Source organism: Euprymna scolopes, chromosome 38 (genome assembly GCF_053919585.1).
Source record: "Euprymna scolopes isolate OS-2025 chromosome 38, ASM5391958v1, whole genome shotgun sequence".
Classification (NCBI taxonomy): Eukaryota; Metazoa; Mollusca; class Cephalopoda; order Sepiida; family Sepiolidae; genus Euprymna; species Euprymna scolopes.
The window spans coordinates 68528392-68549879 of record NC_136519.1 but is presented as its reverse complement, the minus strand read 5'-3'; the positions used below and the strand labels follow the sequence as shown (position 1 = coordinate 68549879).

The following is a 21488-nucleotide window of genomic DNA, read 5'->3' as shown; positions in this document are numbered from 1 at the left end:
TTTATTTAAATAATCTATTTTATGCTTTCGTTATATTTTATTTTAACACGGCTTTCATTCGTTTCGTTAATCCTTTTTAGTTTGTACTTATCTTTATTCTTTTATTTCAATGTCAGTGATATTACTTGTTTATTCTCTCTTTTTCTTTACTCCTTTTTCAGTGCATATTTTTCTTTTGTTACTTTTAATTTAATTGTTTGTTCTACGATTTATTTCAGTCCTTTTTTATGTGTTTTCCCCTCGCTTTTATCCAGACACACCTTTTTTATATGTACTCTTTTTTTTTTTACCTCGTTTCGTTTTTTTTAAGACATTTTCATTCCTTTTTTTTTACAAATCAGTTTTTCTTTGGTTTTTATGTATGTAAATCGTTTTTGTCAAGCTTTTTTGTATTGTGTGTGTGTGTGTGTGTGTGTGTGTGTGTGTGTGTGTTTTGGTTTTTTTTTTGCTGTATCAAAAAATCCTTTTCTACTACTTCTTCAAGTTTTCCGTTTTTAAAATTCCTTATTTTTTAAGCAAATAATTTTATTCCTTCCTTTTGTATGTTTCCTCACTTTTTCTTTTTTTCTTTTATAAAAAAGTAATTTTTTCATGCTTGTTTCAGTTATATTTGTTTTCTTTTCGATTCAAGGGATCAGATAAACTTTATGGATTAAAACACCTCAGCCCGAAGTTTTTACTTCCGTATTAGACGGGTAGTCAAGCTGTATTCTTTTGTTTTTAACAGCAAATCAACCTGCTTGCATGGCTATTAAAACGAATGCTATGTATACTATTACTCGAACACAAGTTGTTCTTTCATTCACAGCTGTGTAGTAATGATGAATTCAGGCATTCCGAAGTGTTATTACTTTCAATAAATCTGCTATAACTTTGAGCGCGTAACAGTTGATTTCATATTCCCGCATCGCATCCATTAGGCTACTTCCATCAGCCGGATGTTCCAGGTGATTTTTTGTTCGTCATTTTCAATAGTGACCATCTCAAACACATTACAGATCTCTGCTCCGTCTGCGTTTGAGTCTGTTTTAAACCATTTGGGCGTTGAAAACATTCCCCTTGCGATTTTTACGTAAGGCCAGTGTAGATGAGTGATAGTCGCGTGTTAACCGGGCCCGAATGAGCGTCTTTTTCCGCCAAGATATTAAACATGTACATATATACATATATATACATAACAATATATTTCTATTATACATGTACATATTTTGGACGTATAAATGCAACTTGTATGTATAATGTATGATTGACGCCCTACGATTTGAGGAAGAAATTGAAGTGCGGCGGACATGAAGGGGGTGGGAAGGGGTCGATAAAGTGGGGTGGCGTTGAAAATTTGAAACGAGAATTCGTGAACAAGTATACGAATAAATAAACTGAAATAAACGTATAGAAATAAGATGACTCCAGCTGAGACGTGAAAGGATGAAGATTTAAATAGTTTTAGTTGATGATGCAAATGGGGAGGCTGGGACGGGGTGGTTAACGGGGTGCGGTTGCTGAGCGAGGGGATAAAGTCGAAAAAAGAGAGGAATGTTTGGAAAGTGATAGAAAAAAGAAAGTTTAGAAAGAAAGAAATGGTGAGATTAAATGTAGGTAGATGATAATGATATGAGAATAGGGGGGAAGGAAGGAAAGGAAGAAAGAAAGAAGGAAAGAAAGAAGAGATAATGTAGGAAGAACAAGTGGAAGGTGAAGAAAGAAGATGAAAAAAGTAGAAGAAAAAAAGAAGGAACCTGGTGTTAATATATGGACAAAATAAATATGACAAAAAAGACGTCAAGAAAAGATGAATCAAAAAGAATGAAATAATAATAATAATTCATGAATAGAATGAAGAATATAAAAGGACTAAAGTAAGGAATATAAAAGGCAGGGGGAAATAGAGAAAGCAGAATAATAAAAATACAAAAAAGGAAGAAAGAAGAAGGAATAAAGATAGAAAGTAACATAAAAAGAAAGAAAATAAAAACAAATAGAGAAATATATAGAAAATAAAAGAAAGAATAAAAAACAGACAAAAATAAATACACAGGGAATAAATAAAAGAAGCAAGAAAAGAAATAAAGAGAGAAAAATGATGAGAAAGACATGCAAGATAAAACAATAATCTGGCAAAAAATGAACAGCAAGAAATAAAAGGATGGAAAATGGAAAAAGTGAAGAAAGGAGGCGTTTCGAAATAAAAAAGAGTAAAAAAAGGAAGTGAATAAAGGAAGAAAACGAAGAAAAGCGTCTTCGAATTAAATATGTAAGAAAGAAAAAGAAAAATGTTTACTGAAGCTAAATGAATGAAAAAATGAAAGAAAAATCAACTACTTGCAGAAAATAGGCGACGAGAAAAGCATAACGGAAGGGAAATGAATAAACAAGGGAAAAGTAACAATAGCAAATGTATTTGTAATAAATACATGGATCAATAAGAAAAAAGAAAAGTATGTAGAAAGAAAGAATGAAAACTAGAATGAATGTAAGACATGCATATTAAATATTGTATCTACAAAATCAACGTTTGCAATGAAGTAATGTTGCCACAACTGGGAATATGCATTAACCATCAGTCTCCCCCTTAAGATGGATTCAAAAACATCCTTTAACCTAATAGCGTTCTCACTATCTATCCAGTTCTAACCCCGGCCCATCTCCACAATGTCGAATCCTTATACTGATATAACAAGTACTTCATTTGAATGAGCTCCTACAAACTTGCCACATTGTGTCCGTTCAACATAAATACCATCGTCTAATCCAACGTGTAGCAAAATCCCATCCCTTCACTTTCGAAATTCCCATGTGTTAGAAATATCTTAATTCTTCTTTTGTTGAACGGTTTACATTTGGAATTTTCTCCTAGCTTCCTGTCATCGAATTGTACTAACATACAGAAATTCCAAGGTAATATAAACAATAATCTCGCTGCACAACTCCCCTCTTATTTTGCCCTTATAAATTTGACCTTATTATTAAGGGACCATGTGCTTTTCAAAAGATGGGTAAATATGAATAAAACAATAAAAGACACATAAAACACAAAAATATAAATATACATAGACTTAAAATGGGAAATAAACAACAACAGAAAAATGAATGTTAAAATGTAAAGACCGATCTTTCGGTTAATTGACAGTAATTTCTTTTATTAAGAGAACGTCCTTGCGAGGCAGATTGAGTCTTGTAGCATGTTTTACTGAAAAAATGCGGGGTAATGTGTTTGTCATTATTAGTTTAGAAGAAATTCCCTGATATCTGCACAGAATAGAATGCTATCTATTATAACAAAATCCTGTGTAGCCGTATTTGAATCTGCTTTTTTTCTGAAATATTCTTATATCGATGTATCTGCTAGGTCTATAAAAAGTTATGAGATGTGAGAAGGCTCTTAAGTTCAATGTTCACTTGATTTGCGCGGTGCAGATTATATTTGTAGAACAGATAGCGTGCTGTTTCTTAATATTCCCAAGGTCGGATAGGCAGAAAGGCAAAAAAAAAAACATTTAGTAGACGTCAAATTAAAAGGAATTTTAGTTTTACATGTCATTTCGAAAAAAAAACTGGAAGGTGTGGTACACGAATCAGCATTTCTTTTCAAATTTATATTTGAGAGGTAAAAAAATCATTCTGATACTTTATAGAAATAAGAATTTTTTAAAAATTTGAATGAAATATATTTATATTTGAGAGGTAAAAAAATGATTCTGATACTTTATAGAAATAAGAATTTTTTAAAATTTGAATGAAATAAATTTATATTTGAGAGGTAAAAAATGATTCTGATACTTTATAGAAATAAGAATTTTTAAAAGATTTTAATGAAATAAATTTATATTTGAGAGGTAAAAAAATCATTCTGATACTTTATAGAAATAAGAATTTTTTTAAAATTTGAATGAAATAAAAAAATATATTTTTGGAGGGGGGGGGGAGATTTAACGAAACTAACAAACGTGTCAATTTTAGCCATTTTAACCCGAAAGAGGCAATCAGAGTTTTCCCGGAAAATCCATTCGGCTTTTTTTTTTTTTACTCATACCATGTTTAATGTTTGTGCAAAATTTCGAAAAAATCCAAAGCGAAGTTATTGAGAAAAGTGCGGACTGACGAACAGACGAACGGACAAGGGTGAATTTACAGGTCCACCTTCCTTTTGTTAGGGGACAAATAACATTATTTATCTGTATATCCGGCACTAACACATACATTGTTACACGACATCGTATTATTTAGAGTAAGATACGTATACGCAGAAGTAAAATTGCTTTGTAGGAGGATTGTTCCTAGCGTTGATCAATTATTTACACAATATTTATGCAAATAAGCAGTTGATTACCAAAGTTAGCCATGTTACGTAATCGACTATTTAATTAGATTTCAATTCATTTTTAAACAAAATTAAGCAACTAAAATCCTTCTAAACGGGGTCGTTTTGATCTACATCTGAATAAGTGGTAAATATCCTCAGCTAAAGAAAACGTATTCAAATTAACAAAAATGTATACTGATTGTAGAGTTTAAATGCTTCAATAATTGGATATAGGTGTTAGATTTATGTTGAAAAAAATCTGTTATGTAACTAAAAAAGTATTCTTTGTTGGAAATTAAAAGTAAGCAATTTACGCTAATGTGTTCAGTAAGTTACGTCACAGCAGGAAGTTAATGTGACAAAAAAGCCGATATATTTCTCTTCAATGTTGAATTTTTAATCGCATGGACGTCATTTGCATGCTTTTCTACCAATTTACAAGGGGTGGTCGGGAAGGGAAGTAAAACCTCACATTCATATAAATGAGCTTCCGATGTGATATGAATTAATGTAGTTGCAAAAAGAAAATAAATCAATAGAAGACTACGAAAAGATTAAAGTCATTTTTTATACGTACCAAAGCAAAATAAGTAACCGCTATTTCAGCTTATCGGGAGGCAAAGAGAGAAACAACTCTATTGCTAAACTACATAAAAACAGCGTCGTCACAACTAATTGACCAAACTATGTTGCGCGTCAACAAAACACAGCTTTTAATTGATTACGCGCAAGAAAAAAAATTCGCTACAAGTGTAACATAGTACACATTGTTACAAGTAGACCCAACACTATGCAGACTTCGTCGCAAAGGAGACAAAGACAAGACAAAACTGAACTCATTTTTTTCTGTTGTAATAGTAACATTTATTTCCGAATACTTTCCCGAAATAACATGATCCTGCTCCTTGTCTTTAACGTGTGACCCCTCGAACGTCATAATCGGTCTATATACACGTTCTTTTTATAGTTTTTTTTCTTTTGGTGACGTTACTTCACACATTGTTCGGCATTTGTACACAACCATCATATAAGAAGATTCGAACAAACGTATTATGTAATGAGATGTAACCTGAAGACGCTGCCTTCGCTGTCTTCCTTTCAGAAGTGCTGGGTTCGTTCTAGGGAGAGAAGTCTTATCCACACTACAGCTCCTACTGTCTAATCTTACGTTTCAGATCAGTATGTGTTCAATCAAAACTAAGAATTTATCGCTGTAAATAGGCACTGGAAATTCATTTTTCAGATAGCAAACAGTCATAACACGACTGAAACAGGCGTCACTGACGTAATTGCTGTGATGTTCGTATTTTCGATAGTCAACCATCTGATTTGATGAACGCAACAAGAAAAACTGCCAGCCGCTCCACTCTATGTACTTACCGTCAAAATGTGTGTAAAATGCTATATTAAGGTAAAACATGAAGAATATTGATAAACACGATCTTTTAAACCGCTTTAATATGACTTGAAGAATCTGAAGTGACTATTTCAATTTTAACATTGCTTGAACCGAGTTTCTCGGATACTTGTTTTCGCGTAATTCAAATAAGTCACTGGATGCCCTCGAATCGATAAGTTTCTATGTTTAACATTCATTCCAGGCATAGAATTAAACACTTACATAAAAGTAATTGCTAGGGTTAATGAAAATGTAGTTAGATTATTCTACCGTTTGAGAAAGTACCTCTGATGAAATCCTCTACTAATCATATACGCAGGTAATCTCTAAGAATAATAGGGAGACTCAGGTGATTTATTTTTCTGTGTGTTATTTATTTGGTGTGTAACGCTTAGACCCCAGTGACTGTCGTTCAATTGTTATGGACTTCCATTTCTTGAAATACATAATTTTAACAAGAATTCTTCATAAGTTTTTTTGTTTTAATTTCGAATATAGCTGATGCCTTTCATGTCATCTATTTTTTAAATAATTTTTCCAAGAATTCTTTATAAGTTTTGGTTTCGGTGTCGATTATAGCTGAACGAGACCAAGTTATATATATATATATATATATATATATATATGTATGTATATATATATACACACACACACGCGTATATATATATATATATATATATATATATATATATATATATATATATATATAGTCTTGGAAGTTTTTAACCTTTAAAACTATAGAAAAATATTTTTATCATTTATTAGTAAAATATTTAGTCAGTAAGTCATTCAATCACCTGCAATCACTGCATAAACTTGCACTCTCAAATTTTCTATAGTATCAGTAATGATTTATTTTGTGAGTGGTCATCAGTTGTTTACCATGAAGCACTGTTTCGGGGATTTAATATATATATATATATATATATATATATATATATATATATATATATATATATATATCAATTTCGCTTCAACCTGATGCACTCAGGTTATATGGATTTATTTTTTATTTTTGAAATTACAACTTTATAATATATAAAACTCGATATAGAATTGATAATAATATATACAAAATATGCATGAATTAAAATATCGTAGTTATGCTTGTTTTACGACCGCGCTACGTCGCGTGTCGCTGCTAGCTTAGATAAATACTTTTGCAGTTTTACCAAAAGAGCTACAATAATATCAGGGCATCTCCATTTACACTGAACACTCACAAAATACCAAGATCAATATATTACATATGAAAGCGTCCGCCGTGAAGTTTCCACGTGTCCTGCTAAACATTATTATGCGAAGGTTAGTTTAGTACTTCATTAAACTGTTCAAATTTGATAATGAATTTAAAACGATATTTTGATATGTTTTCAACTTTCTAAATTTTCATCAAAATATAGGTTTTTTAGCTGTAAAATTACATTGCGATACATGTTTTTAATTTTAATAAGAAGAAAAAAACAAAGAAATACACAATATAACTGCTCTTTGTGTGTACGAATATAGCAACTAAAGAAACACACTTTCATTTTATATATGTTTCCCATGTTTGTACGAAGGTTTCACATGTTTATTAAGGTCCAAATGCTTATTCAAGTATAATGGTTTATCGGTTTGCCAGGTAAACGACGGGAGTACGTATGGTGATTGGACCTGACTCTTTGAAGAGGTTTTGAATTTGTTTATATTAAACTTGAAAACGACCATGTTTTAGTCTATTGAAAAGCGAAACTGTATATTGTATTCCACAGTCAGATAATGCAAATTTTTAATAATTTAAACGAAAAGTTAGCGTCGTCAAGTTGTTGTACAAGTCAATTTTCTGCCTTGGCAATCTCTTTTGTCAACCTATTTTTTTGTTCTGAAGGAGCACCCAGTACTTTGCTCGGGTGAGTTATAATAAGATTCACACATATAAAGTGTATACTCCTAGGCATTACTTTTTTTATTTCAGAAGATTAAATATCGTAAGTCGCTCAAAGATCGACTAGCAGGGTTCACTCTCAGAGGAGCTACTCTCCTCACGTTAACCTTCGTTTAAACCCTGTTGCTTCAGAGAAACGAGTAAACGATTTTACGATTAGCGATATTTTTTCACGGCACGTGACCATCTTCATAGTTATTTAATGCAAACAATAGTCAACACAATAACAAATATAATGCTATTCGTCGAAAAAAATAAATATACATTTGTATTCGTCATAATATTAAGCCAAAGAGAAGGCACACATATACAATTGATCGCATATTAAAGTATTTGCCACTTTTTCTTATTGACGGGTGTATGTTTTACAAATAAGCTTATCAAGCCAGACACAAGCAACAAGGAATCCATAACTTTCAACACGCTAACGATAGTCCGAGGGCTGCCCGAAAAATCAATAACGTTCAGATATATGAATTTAAATAACAGAATATATTGAACTAAATTGATTTCTTTGTGTAACAAAAATAGATTTGATCAATGGAGATTTGAGAAAAAACGAAATATATACCGTTGTTTGATGCTTCGTAAAAGCGCGTTAGTCTGCAGTTTTACAGAAAGATTACGCTTTAATATTGCAAAAATTAATTCAGTAGGAATAAGTTGCTGGGAAAATAAATCATTCAACGCTTCACTAATATATGACACAAAATGTTAGATGCGTCCTAAGAGTACATACTACTGTCACGATGTGCGGCCAGACACGCTACTATGTCATATTGTTATCCAGTTCCGTTATGATTCTTTGCCTCAGTTAACCAATGCCAAAAAGTAAAGGTTAGATTATACAATGTTGTTAAATTAATGGAGATGAGTATATTTGTACCATGCAAACACAGATGTCTTGGGTTTTCTACCTGAAATCTGGCTTTAAATTATAAACGACTACTAATTCTAAACATAGTTGAGAAGTTTCCAAAACATTGCATTGAAGGCGTATGCCCCATTCTCAAATGGTTGCATATTCCAAGGCAGAAATAACTTTCTTTCTGAGAGGGAACAAAAATATTAAATAAAAGAACTTGTCTGTTTCTTCTAATAAAAGTTTACATTAAATCAGCGAAAATTTACAAATATAATAATCTGCAAAGATATTAAAATATATTCCTGAATTTCAAATACTTTCAGATACTTGCATTTGTTATCGCGATAAAAAAAATTCCCTTCGGACATGGATTAATGTTTTTAAAATATGAAAACCAAGACGTATCTAAATATTTATTGAAGGATTTTTCTTTGTTAACTATTAATATGACCAAAACGGCAAATACAGTGTTTTACAAATTGTATTAAAGTATAATTCCAAACACCATTAATAGAGAAATACTGGCAATCTTATATTATTCTCCGGTCTGAATTTATTTTCTAGCCTTTCAGTCCACTTATATTAAGATAACTCACGTAACCTACAAATTGCAGAAAAAAATTATAATAATGTTTACAGTAATAATAATTACAGTGGTATATATCTATTATTTTTTTAGATTCTATTCTTTAAAGCGTTCTCTATTTAATGGTACATTGTCTAAATTGAGCTTTCTAAAAAAAATGTAATTTATCTTTAAAGATTTATATTATTGTTTTTCATAAAAATAATCAGTAACCACTATTTTATATGATAATATGAAAGATAATAATTATTAATTGCATATTCCACAAATTTCTTCCTACATAATTGATATATTTCCTATTACACATAGCATGCACCTTCCTTTCTTCTACACTAAAAATACTAATATCTCCCCATACTTGATCCTCACATTTTAATTGGCTGGTACTACCCACTCCAGCATTCATGAATTATTGGAATGATTACATCCCCTTTACTTAATGCCCGCCGTAATAAATACATACATATAATTACATTATAGCCAACTATCGCAATCCAACAGTTTGCCTTGTTCTATCCTTTTTTTCTGAGATTATTTACATTTATATACTTTCCGTTGTATCATACCTTTTTACTAAACACAAGAGAGAGAGAGAGAAATACAGAGAGAGAGAGAGACGGAGAGAGAGAGAGATAGATTAAATCATCGTATCGCCAGAGGCAGAGAAATTGATTAAAACAACGTATCGGGTACGAATTGAACGTATTTGATTAACGAGTCATTGCTTATTTAAAATAGGATAAAACAAGAGATTATTTCTATTCAGATCTCGTGGCGCAGTACTTAGCGGACCCTTCTTGTTGCATGTTTGTGCCTAACAAAAGGACTACTTTTTATATTAATATTATCGAATATATACACTTTATTCTTTTTATTATATTTTTCTAGATATCGAAATGGACATTTTTCCCATTCGGCAGAGTGAGGGAGGGAGAGAGAAAGAGAGAGAAAGATTAAATCATTGAATCAGTAGAGAGAGAGAGAGAGAGAGAGAGAGAGAGAGAGAGAGAGAGAGAGAGAGAGAGATTAAAACACCGGCACTGATTAACCTCATTTAATTAACGCATCGTTGGTTAGAATAAAACACGAGATTATTTCAATTCAGTTTTCGTGGCGCAATATATAGCGGCTACGTCTTATAATCTACTGGTTGCAGGTTCGTGCCTAACAAAATAAATACTTCTTTTATTATTACTAGCAGTCCAGCCCTACTTTGCTCGGGCCATAGATACTGTTCACATATATATATATATATATATATATATATATATATATATACATATATATACTAGCAAAAGTACCCGTCGTTGACTGGGTTCAAAAACAGCCTACAGAAAATGGACTCTGATTTATGAAAGTATGATTGGTTATGAAAATGACGGGTTGTAAAGAGATAGCTTCGAATTTGGGGGTATCAAAACCAAAGCAAAATATGATGAAAGTAAAAATAAAATAGATAAACCCCATAATTTATTCTACCATACCTGTTCACACTGAAACTCTTATCACAATATTCCGTGGATCTATATAAAAAAACTTATTAAACTTTGTGACATATTTCCATTCTATGGAGGTCAGGCGCGAACGAACACCCTATAATTTTATTATACCATATTTCTTCAAACTGAAACATAATTATCAAAGTATACTTACGCAGATAGATGTCAGAGATTTTGCACCGAGGATCCTCTAAACATTACTTTCCACGAGACGGAAGGTTCTTTTAGAAGACCAAGGGCGACCTGGGTGAGGTTTTGTACAATCTTTTGATCAGATGCAATTTTGATGAGATAGTGCAAGTTATTTAAACACTATTCGTATCTCTAAGAATTTATAAGCCTATATTAATCTTATAAAATATTTATCTTAGTGTCTATTCGTTTCTGTCATATATATATATATATATATATATATATATATATATATATATATATATATATATATATATATCGGGAAGTGATATATAATTTGCCATTAGCGTATTAAGCGACGTTCTCTGTGTAAACAAATCGAGCGGAGGCATTTGGGCGATGTCAAATCATCGTAAATTCATTACCCACTCAGCATCAGCCGTATAACGTAATGCTGAGAAGCCTTGACTGTCATTTGGATAGTCGGGTTTCGATCCTAGCTCGAGGCAGTTGCCTGTCTAGCCACACTGCTGAGCTGTGAAACAGCGAAACAGTACTGTATGTGGATGTATATATATATATATATATATATATATATATATATATATATATAGATAGATAGATAGAGAGATCTGCCACGGTTTCAAATGATCTGAAATAACAGGAAGTTGAGACATGATTCCAAATATTTCTCATGCGTTATATCTCCCCTCTTTTGGAAATAGGATACGATTTTGAGTATCTCCAGTATCAAATATGCAGAAAAAGAAAATAAAAAGTTGAATTTTACAATCAAAATTTATTGTTCGACAGAATACTCCAAAAAACAATTTACAAAGTCCTTATTCCGCAGAGTTTTATAGAATACTATTCTTGTTATTCTTCTTACCAGAGAACAGAAAGAAATCAGCAAATTATATTTGTATCAATGCAAGACTTGGCTAGCTATGCCATTACGTGAAACCGCAGTTCATTATAGTCATAAATTACCAAGAAAAGGTGAAAATATGCTGGATATGTAAACACACACACACACACACACACACATATATATATATATGTATGTATATATATATATATATATATATATATATATATATATATATATATATATATAAACAAACAGTGCATAATATGTCAGCTTGCATGAAAATTCTTTCAAGGTAATCCGAAAGGCGACAATAGTTCTTTAGAGAGAATGGAGTACAAAATTAAGTCCAATGTAATATAGTCCAGTTGGAAAGTTTTCAAAGCAGCTGAAATAATGAAAAAAAAAAATTTTTCGGACAGGGCAGTAGCCCAAAGAGAAGTTGATTTCTAGTCAAATAGGATTAAAAAAAAAGAAAACAAATAAAAGGGAAACATCATATCAACGTTCATCGCCGGCTTAAATAGAAACTATGATTTCAGACTAAATATTTAAGAAAAAAGATTGCCCGAAAAAGTTTGTATTACTCTGACAGGATATTTTCTTTTTACCGATAGGCCATTTTTTTATTTAGGGACAATTATTTATTAACGCTTCCCGTCACGTGACCAGTGTTTCCAATTTAGCGGTTTTCCTGTTAGATCTGGAGATTTAGTTTGCAATCTAGCGGGGAATTCTAGAAAATCTGGAGATATTTGGCACCCACACACCCGCAATTTTAGATTAAAAAATAAAGAAAAGCGCGTGAAAATACTTTAAAACATAAAATAAACTCTATATTTATGATTTTTTTATGGTAGGAAGTTAAAATATAGAGTTTTTTAATTAGCGATTTTTGAAAATTTCAGACGATAAAAGTAAAAAATCTAGCGATTTTCTGAAGATTTCTTTCTCCTGATTTCGCGGGTTTTTTTAAATCTCAGTTGCCAACACTGCAGAATGTGTTTACAATATCGGTAAATTTTCAATGGGTTTAATCACAATAACCATGTGATTAAAATTTAATTTAAATTAACCACACGAGGTCGCTTTCCGATCAAATATTCATCGAAAAATGGTAGGTACAGACAAAATGAATGCCGACGCTCAAAATGTATAAATATTTTGACCTCTCCCTTTACTTAAAAATTAACCAAAAATCAGGAAATTAACCAATTAACAATGAAAATTTCAGTATTTATCAAGTAATGATCGCAGAATATAACGAACTAATTATTTTTACTTAACTCTTAGTGAAAATGTTTTATTTTGTTTAAACAAAAAATACCTTTACTAAAGTTATGGTTTTCAGTAGTAAATAAAAAACGCAAGAATTTATTTTTGCTATTTTTATATAAATAAAGCATCGTAATTTATAACAATAAAAATAATTTTTCAGGAACATTACGGAAAAAAGCCCATAAAGTCCGTATTAATTCGATATAACTCGAAGAAAAATGAATTTCTCGCATACTGTTCAGGAAATTAAAGATTCAATTAGATTCCTATTTCAGTCACCTAAATTATTTAGGGTGAAATGAGTTTAGGAATTTATAGCCAAACCTAAATTTTTTTTTGCTTAAAGAAATAGCATTAATACAGTAAGTTAAGTAAAATGTGCATAGAATGCTCTACTTTACGGTTGTTGTAAAAATGGAACGGAAATTTGAATTTCGTTCCTTTTAAATTCGGTACATTTTTACATTACGTCCAACTCATCGTTCACATTCAAAACGGCAACTTTTATAGCTTTTCGGGTATGCTGGCAAGGTTAGAGGTGTCTATTCCGAAAGCTGTTCTTAACATGGGTAGATTGGAGTGTTTATTCGTTGTAAACGTACCCGACAACCTATATATGTCGACGTTTCCAATGTGAATGGTAAACTGGACTTACGTGAAAAATAACAAAAAGATATACCAAACTGACATTTTCGTTTAAAAATGGAATTATTTCCCTTTCGTTATTAACTATTTTTTTCTAAAATATTTTGTGTTTTATATGCATAAAATACAATTGTTGAATGTTACTGTTTTGATTATATTCGTTTGGGGGGGCACAATTAAAAAAATAAGAAAGATTAAAACGGATGAAATTTAAGTTTCCGTTCCATTTTTACAACAACCGTAAAACAGCGCATACTCAGCAAGTTTTATCGTAATTTATAAGCATAATGTTGAAATACTAAATCAACATTTTATTTAGGTTTTTGCATAATTAATGATGGAAGTATTTTTTGTTTATTTTCTGAATATCTGTTAAAAAATAATTTGTACATTCTCTTGAAAAAAAAAGAATCAAACTTTTCTCTACTGTCACCTAACTATTTACAGTGTTCATGTAAAGCATTCATCCGTTCTTTTTATAATAAAAATTCCGTTTTCAAAGAGAAACGTTTACTGCCAAATTTCTTTTAAAAAAAAGTGCAAGTTTTCCTGAAAACAAAACTTTCACCTAACAATTTATGGTAAAAAAATATTCTTTTTTTGGGGGAAAATAACAACTTTTATTGTATTAAAAAAATTGCAAAAAATAATAAAGTAAATAAACAAACAAAATGCAATTTTTCTTGAGGAATGTGTTCCATTTTAACAAATTGAGCCACAGCAACGCGTGGCCGGGTACATCTAGTATATATATATATATATATATATATATATATAAGATATATATATATATATAAGATATATCAGCACATTGTTAATTCATTACCCACACAGCATCAGCGGTTTAGCGTAATGGTGAGAAGCCTTGACCGCCATTTGGGCGGTCGGGTTTCGATCCTCGTTTGAAGCAGTTGCCTGTCTAGCCGCACTGATGAGCTGCGAAACAGCAACACAGTACTGTATGTAGATTACTATATATATATATATATATATATATATATATATATATATATACTCGCAGCCAAATAAATATGGAAATGCTCATATCTTTGTTTCTATGTGACAAAACTACATGATAATTTGCAGCCTTTTTATTATTATTATAATAATATTCAATGGTTTACATTTTATGTCAGTTGGTAAAAAAAAAATTTTTTTCCAAAACAAATAAAGTATGGCCAAATTTGCCTACATTTATATATATAGTAACCTGGCAAGTAACTTTAGTTTAGCTGTCTCGGTTGTCTCCACTCTGGCCTTGCTACGTGACTATATATATATATATATACAAAGTAACTTCTTTCAGTCTTGACAGACTCCCGATTAACTTATGTAATGGTGGCTGCGCGTGGAACTTTTGTTGCAAGAGTTGCGCAATCTCAAACCGCACATCTATTGAGTTGTCGTTGTGAAATACCAGTGGGGAGTGAAGATTCATGGCGATTGGAAACAATGACGAGACAAGAAAAGAGAAAATTCAGAACCTAATTTGGTACTAGCCAAGATCAACGTAGCTTAACTTCTATGATCTGACGAAAATGGCTGTGTCAACATGATTATGCCACACACACACACACACACACACACACACATACACACACAGGCATATATATATATATATATATATATATATATATATATATATGTATATGTATGTATACATGTGAGTGAGTTCAGAAACAGGAAGAAAACAAAGAGTATGGCAAGACCGTAACATAATGATGATAAATATAATGAAATAGGGAAAAGCAGTTAAATGACAAAAATAACGAAGTAAACAAAATACTTTATAAAGGCCATATATATATGTATATATATGTGTGTGTGTACACATACATATATATACACATACATACATATGTATATATTTATAGGCGATTCACACTAATCGCCTTATTTTATTTTCTCTGACTTTTATTTTAATTTTTAATCCTTATATATACGCATATATATATATATTTTAATGAAAAGAAAAAGTAAATAAAAAAGAGAGTAGCAGTCTGTATGCACATACACACGCATACACGCACACACACAATATATATATATACATATATATACATACATACATACATATATATATATATATATATATATATATATATTAAAAAACAAAAATATCTAATGTCATATAGACTTGAAGTCCACACTCGTCTGACGCATAGCCTAAATTATAACCAGATCGACGCCGGTCCGTCTAAATTACTCATTCCCCACCAGTTTCTCTTTATTTCACTTTCCTGAAGGATCTATTAATTATTAGGTTGATAGAAAAATAATATCGGTTTTTGTATTATTCAAATTATGCCAATCAATTGTGAAGTAAATGCTTATTTAAAAACGTTAGTGTCCAATTATGCCTAGATACCTCTGCTATTAAATCGAAATTTTATGTTCTGGTCAATTCAGTTTATTAAATGTATTCAGGAACGTGTTATTGATCATGAGAATATTTCAAAGAAAGATTGAACAATTGGGATGTACTACTTTATTAGATAGAGAATTAAAGACTTGAAAGTTGCAATTAAAATTTCACTTCAACGGCGAACGGTATTGCTTCGGAGAACCGCACAAAACAAGTTCAGAATTACCTGTGTAATGGAGAGAATCCAAAATTATTTTAAAACTAGAAATTAAAATGTGCGAAAATTAAAATTGGAAGAGCATCCTTGTCATAGTTTATTTATAAGACTGACAAAATCAAGGATACACATGGACATGAATAGGAAAAGGACAATTGACGAGAGATTGAAATCGACATTTCAAACGACTCGTAAAATTATATAAAATCAAAATAAGAAACTCTGGCCTTTTTAGATTAAGAGATAAAACGGTCAATCCTTTGAGTAAATAAAAAAAAAATTCTGAAAAAGAATATTAATACATATACGACTGCATTAGGCACGGCATATGCGTAACAGTTGAAACTCTCAAGTCTGTGAACAAAGCTTAATTAGTTACCGATTACAAACCATAGCTTAGTCGAAAAAAAAACTAGTTTGAAAATAAATTATATGAGACTATTTGGATAAAACTTGAACAATACTACAATTTGAGTGACACAAAAAAGACATAATGGCACCATTTTTTCGGGGGGGGACTACATACAGTGATCGTGAAAGATCAAAGAGAATTGAAAGAACGTATAAGCAGGACACTATTTAGCAACGAGGATTGTTCTGGGATCTCAAGTAGTCTTTTACCAACTTTGATATGTTTTAAGTGGTACTCCATACTAAACAGCTGTGTCATAAGTCCAAGTAATTGTAAGTGGTCATGGCTGGCGGAAAGATGAACATGCTTTAATAAAGGATTCTGTGCGAATTTCCTTGAAGATTCACGAGTTTCCATAGTTCATCAGAGAGATTGTAGAGTTCGACGCAATACACCTGAAGAAGGGTGAAGTTTACATTCACTGAAACATTGTGTGAATAAAACAGACAGGGGTCTGGATAATACAAATATTACGAATTGTTATCTGGACATCAGGCGCAAAAATGAATGCGCAATAAAGCGTAACAATTTCTGATGTGTATTTTATCTTTGCCATATTCTTTTGAAACGAATTGATGACTTGTTTAGATTTAATTAACAGCGATTGATAATGTGTTTCATTCGAATTGCTGTTTGTATCTTGCCTATTATTTTATAACGTTTCGATCGATGTACCTAGGGCCTTCTTCTGGGTTAAATAATAAAATAATATGTAGGTTGCTAATATATATATATATAATTTCATTTCTCAAGGCGACATTCATATAGACACAGGATATCAGTGTAACTGTGGCGACAAGTATGCATACAGATGTTGACACAATGTGCTAATCAGAAATGTGGTTCAAAGAAGGGATGAGAGATATACGTATTTGATGGTACGTCTTGGAGTGAACCGCACTGGTAGAGATGGTTTATGATCGATGAAAAAATAAAGGCCCAAATAGATAATTATCTGTAACTCTAGATTTCTCCTCTACCGCTGACATAAGAGAAGGCAACGCCAATATTTCAATAACACACCATTTCTTCAACTTGATTTATTCGTTTTTGTGTTGGTGGTAAACATTAATTGCAGATACTTTGAACATGGAAGGATGTTGTGACTTATCGTTTTCCTATGATTTGTGGCTGAATGAATTACAACCCAGGTATTTAATTTTATTGTAACTTGTAAGACATTTACACTTATCTTCGCAGAAACACAGGTGTTGAAAACACATGTGCATATTTCTGAACTTCGGAATATTTATGTGAAAAACCATTAAAACCTTAAAATAAACCAATAATAAATATTACATTTTAATTAACATAAATAAATTATAGTAATAAATCCTTAATACTACATATGTGGAATGCGTTTCAGTTGAAATAAATGCCAATATAGACAGATGAGTTGGGTGTGTAAAGTTTAAATTCCGTTCGTCCCATGAGGGTAGACAGTATTCGCGTAGTTTATCTTGTGAGTTCTGGGAAGAATTGGGGAAAGTAATGCCTAAAATAGAATTGGGCCGACGAAAAAGCGTAACATGTTAAATCAAACCAATTTATACGTTTTTTACACATCTTAATAAAATAAAATTAATTCATACATAAATTGTTCATATGGGCTCGTCATAAAACAGTTAGGGTTTTAATTAATAGTTCTGACAGATTTCTGATGTTTGATCCTTCAATCCCTACTGTAAGCGATACTAAGTTAACATAATGATTAACACTGCTCTGCAATCATGTGTGACAGAAATAGAACAATATAACCGATTGATTAAACAAAAGGTTTAAAATTCCCTATCTCGTAGATTGCTTCTATTTTGTAAAATTTACATCTGAAAATTATCCGAAATCATATCGCTCGAAATGGTGTTAAAATGACGAAGCAACTAGTGGTTCAACATGTCAGCACATGGTTTTATTATTTTTATTTATTCTGCTTTTATTTGGTTCTTATTCTGTTATTCTGTTAATCTGTAATAAGAAATAAACCTATTTTATCAAGTGTTCTGAGTTCGAAGAAAAATAAGTTATGTGTGGAAGTGTCCATCTTAGGAACATGCTAATGAAGGTAAATTAAGACAAGATGTCACTCTCGTCGCATATTTCTTCCACACGACAATCACCGAATCGATATCCATGTGTGTGAATCGATATTCATGACGATTATATTTTCCGGATTGTTTGCCATAGTTTGGAACATTTAATTGAAAATTTTCACTCACCTCATTTTCCATATTTCTCTTACCCCCTCTAACTTTCACTGTCTTTATTCTTTTTTTTTCTATTTCTCTGTCCCTTCTGTATTTTCTATGCACTTATTTTTCTAGTACACACAATTTCTACTCGTGATTGTTCGATTCGTTTCTAGCTCTCTTCACCCCTCTCTCTTTCTCTCTCTTTCTCTCTCTCCCGGACTAACAATGCACACACGTTCCCTTTCTATATTAAACAGCTACATATGTGGTTTCCAGGATCGATTGACATTGGCCTACGTCTTGCTGTCTCAGCCACGTTTTCTCTACCCAGCACTTGACAACAACTTAAATAGTTTTGTATCTGTTTACAAGATTTGGAGTGGAATGAATTTTGCTGGAAAAACACCCAACGAAGCTAAATTTGAAATAACGTAGTTCTCCAGGATGGACAAGAATTCGTATATACATACAAGTGGCCATTGGCGATTCCACGCGTTGTGCAACCGGTATTGAGAAGAACCAGAAAATCTGTGATTCAACTTAAAAGTAAATCTTATTGAGGCATATATTGGCTTTTGTGTGGTTTCCCAGAGTGTAGTCGATGGTGAGCTGACCCTTGCGACATGTATGAAGATGAACAGAGATCACTCCGTCGCTCACCTCTCTGAAAGATTCGCATCTCCTGTCTGGTGCTTGCTTACAATAGTTGCAACTTTGCGCGAATTTCGTTGTGCATATAATATCGTATGTTTGTTATAATTATTCCTGTTTCACGGTTGCGTTTTAATTCCTTAACTCGTATCTGATATGCCTATAAATTGTTTACGGAGAACTGAGATGCCACTAAGTTTTCCGTAAATTCGAATACGACCCAAATTATGATGGAGGTAATCTTTTTTCAACATTTAGGTGCTTCTCAGTCGACCATGGGTTCCAGATTTTTTAAAATACATCGATTATTCAGAAACACTCATCAGTTGTATAATATTATTAAATCTAAATGTGTCTGAAATGAATGAATACGTTTTTGTCTGTTGAACTCAGTTGAGGATGAAACCATTCTTACTGACTGCAACATCAACAATGAACACATTGTCAGCGCATAACGAGTTTTTATACGTCGTTCTATGAATAATATAAATGCTTCATGTTTAGAGTCAAATGTAATCTCATGGCGGTCTCTTAGATTAAGCTGTATTCAGTAAAAATCTCCATAGAGATGCAATTTGAATACATCAATTATTATTTAAGTGTAATATCGAAAGTCTTGAATTGGAAGCCATGTTTTATTTCAGAACAGTTTCCGATGGTTAGTTGTTCTATACAGGTCCTGGAGATTACTAATTCTCAGAAGAGAGTTGTTATGTGTAGGTTTTGGACTTTATACTTTTTTAGCCAAAGAGCAAAAGATTCTTCTCGTGTTGACACGAATAAAACATATGCAAGGTTGCTAAAAAATGTTACGTATTTTATAGAGTAGTTCTGGTTTCTGATTGGCTGGTAGCAGAACGGGAATTAATTTGATTCGTCAGCACCTAGCAGCAGCGTATATAAAAAGGATCTCTCAACTGTGAAGGTGCATACCCCATTATGAAGAAAAAATATTGCAACAGAAAATATATGTGGAAACCCACTATACGTGACGTCACAGGAAAAGAGATCGTTCTCTTTCAACTTTTATTAACACAGATCAGGCACCTTCATTAGGATCCAGTGAGGAAGGGATGAATGGTGTAATAACGAATGAATGATAGTGCGGTTCATGCAATATTATTTTTAGATTATTAGGCTCGGAACCATACAATTTGGAAATGTTCATTATTACAAACTGAAATCTAATCTCGTGGGGTAAAAAAAATTAATATGAGGATAAACATGTATCAATTCTGTTCCAGGGTTTTAGTTTAAAGAAACATTTGTTGCTAGCATAACAACGAAGGTTTCAAGAAAATCAAATAAAATGAAACGATTTAATTCGAGACTAAAGAAATACAATAATAAAAAGAAATATATATGAAAGAAGTTTCAGAGATCCAAGCATAACACGTGGAGATACGATGTTTACAACATTAAAGACCAACTAGAGATCAACAGTAGTTGTTGGATGTTTTCTATGAGAAACTTTAGTGAATGTTAACATTTTATAATTTGCTATAAAATAAGAAAAAGTATTCTTGTGTTAAGTGGCTGTAAAACTATTTTTGTTGATTTGATGTGGAAGAGTTCTATGATATGGCTCGACAGGCTTGAGTATATAGGGAAGGGAGATTTAATACGAATGAATTAAATAAAAAGCCAGAAAATATTTTGAAATATATTAATTTCTTATTGTAGCTATTACACATTTGAGAAGTAAAATGAACATAGTCTTTTTTTTTGCAAGTACTAATACCTATACTATACGTAAACGAACACGCGTGCAGGGCTTTGGAGTCCACAATGAAATCTGCTTATCGCTAGCACCCCTGAACGTGGTTGTTACAAAGACAATCACTCGTTATTATTAGATCCGGTGCGGCCACATTATTACGCCATTATGCTGCGACCTTAATGACGTATGAACTACTAAATAATATGGCAAATCTTGCTTTATACTTTGTCATTTCTTTATATAATGAGTATTACATTTTCTTACAAAAAGAGGTTAAAGATTGTTGTAGTGTGAGTCTTACATACTCTGTAATTATAACACAGGATCAGCAGTAGGTGAAGCGGAATTATGTTAGTGGTCGCGTAATTAGACAAGCATTATTTAAGGAACTTGACACATAATTCAAAAAACAAAGTATTTGTGATGTGCTGTTTA

At 31.7% G+C, this 21488-nt stretch overlaps 1 long non-coding RNA gene across 1 annotated transcript in view; it reads right to left on the bottom strand.

The window, feature by feature from the left end:
- LOC145263175 (uncharacterized) overlaps window positions 1–2053 on the bottom strand; it is a 153084-nt gene extending 151031 nt beyond the window's left edge. Inside the window, exon 1 of the long non-coding RNA XR_013864487.1 lies at window positions 1–2053. This exon is cut by the window's left edge and continues 944 nt beyond it. This is a non-coding gene — a long non-coding RNA (uncharacterized LOC145263175).
- Window positions 2054–21488: the final 19435 nt, after the last annotated feature.